We start from the raw sequence: 2,287 nt of genomic DNA, 5'->3' as shown, positions 1-2,287 counted from the left end.
CTTAGGTTTTTGTTTTCCTTTTGTAACTATGTGTTTGTATCTTTTTTAGCCCTGAAGAAGCCCTGCAACGTGGGGCGAAACGTTGGCTCATTAAATTAGTATATTTTTACTATTTGAGTTTTTCTTGACCGCACCCGGACCATATTCCTTTCATCTTCACACACGGTCAATCAATAATCTTCCATTATATTATTTCAAAATCAAAGAAAATCATATCGCGAAATAGCAGATTTGTTAGGTATTGATTTTTCTAGTCAGATACGTAATTAAGAGATTTGAAGAAAGAGGCACAACTGCAAATAACCCTCGCAAAGGACGTCCAAAGAAAGTAAATGAGAGGATGAAAAGAAAAATCAAAATTGAGGTAATAATCTGGGTTTTTTGTTAGTACAGATGTCCTAGCTAATATGGTCGAATCTATTTCTGGAGTTTGTGTGAGCACTACAATTAGAAATGTTTTAAATTCTGAAGGAATTTACAGCAGGGTCCCGAGAAAGAAACATTATATCCCTGAAACCGATCGCAAAAAAGGCTCTTATTTGCTAAGGATTACATCAACAAGACCATCAGTTTTTGGGAAAATTGTTTATTTTCTGAGGAAAGTAAATTTCATTTGTTTGGATCTGACGGCAGAAAGACGAAAGACGATAGAAAAGTGAAGAATTCAGAAAGCAAAACGTCTCATTTACTGTAAACCATGGAGGTGGGGGTGTAATGGTTTGGGGATGCGAGGCTTAAAATGGTCTAGGAAATACCTCTTGCTTATTGAAGAGATTTTAAATGCAGGAAGTCATGACAAGATTTTGCGTCATAACCTGCTAGCCAGTGTAGTCAAATTAAGAAATCAGGATGGGTTTATTTTTATGCACGATAATGATCCGAAACATACCGCAAACAAAACTAAAGAGTGGTTAATATTTAACATTCGCCAACAACTTCATTTCCCTCCACAGTTTCCTGACTTAAACATAATTAAAAATTTGTGGCATATTTTATATAAAAATCTTCGACAACACCAAATAACCGGAAGACACCATTTGAAGGATCTTTTACAAGAATGGGAACAAATTAACACGTATTTAATTGAAAACCTCGTCCACTCAATGCCAAGATGTTTACAAGTAGTAATAGATGCCAACAGACTTCATACAAAATACTATATTTAAAATAATAATAATAAAACGCAAGGTGTGCAAATAACTTTTTTTGTAAGTTTGATGTTTTAAAAGAAGTTTTTCATTTGAATTTTATTTTCAGTTATTAAGTTATATACTTTTTATTTTTGAAGTAATAGGGTTTTTTATTGCATAAATTCATAATTTAATAAAAAAAAAAAGTAGTGTGCAAATACTTTCTTCGGCCACTGTATGTTAAGTTTCTGTCTGAGGGATAATTTAGAACGTCTAGTTTGTATGGTATATAATAGTCTCAGTCGGAAATTTAGCGTTTTATGTTTTGACTTGACGTTTGGGACCCATGTCAACCTGTCATAAATAAGGCCCAAATAAGTTACAGTATTTGTGGTATAGGCTGGTTGTACGTAAACTGGAGGGAAGGTTTCTTGTCAAGTGTAAATATGACTTTCCGGGGTTAATCTTTATTTCCCATGTATATACCCGGTCTGTTTGTTATCTAGATTATGTTGTGGCTTGTAAAGGGTCCATGTTCCTCATGACGATAACAGTGTCGTTGGCATACATTGTAGATAGTATATTGTCGCCTGCCAGTAAGACATATGTGAATATTGAGTACAGAAGTGGGACCTGGATAGAAACTTGAAGGGCTCCTGCAGATATTGGTTTGATTGATGAATTGGCTGAGTTATGTCCGACAGAAAAGAAGCTGTTGTGGAGTGATTGTAGGTCTAAACAGTAAATTCTTGGGTTTAGTTAAAAAAAGAAGGCCCTAATGCCAGAAGCATATTGTTTTAGTACAAGAGAAGAGATGAAGTCCATGACCCAGTACAGTTATAGAATGTACTGTGCGAAATCTCAAATTGTTGGTCGGTTAATATCTTTTGGTCAGTAGATGTGTTAAGAATAGGCTTATGTAATAACTTTTCAAAACTTGTTTTAAGATTGGAAAAAACTAGTGGGTATATAGGAATCAGATCTATGTTTGTCTTTGTTAGGTTTATATATTATTAAAGTATTGTAAGATTTCCATTGAAGAAGGAATTTAGTTGTCCATAAGATAGCATTATATAGGGTTGTTAGGAATTCTAAAAACATACTAGACTCAAAAGACAAGAACTCAACAGACGATTCGGCCAACTATACCGACTGCT

The sequence above is a fragment of the Halyomorpha halys genome, unplaced genomic scaffold (genome assembly GCF_000696795.3).
Source record: "Halyomorpha halys isolate HHAL.00 unplaced genomic scaffold, Hhal_1.1 Scaffold434.1, whole genome shotgun sequence".
In the NCBI taxonomy this organism is placed as follows: domain Eukaryota; kingdom Metazoa; phylum Arthropoda; class Insecta; order Hemiptera; family Pentatomidae; genus Halyomorpha; species Halyomorpha halys.
Note: the sequence above shows the minus strand (reverse complement) of the source record.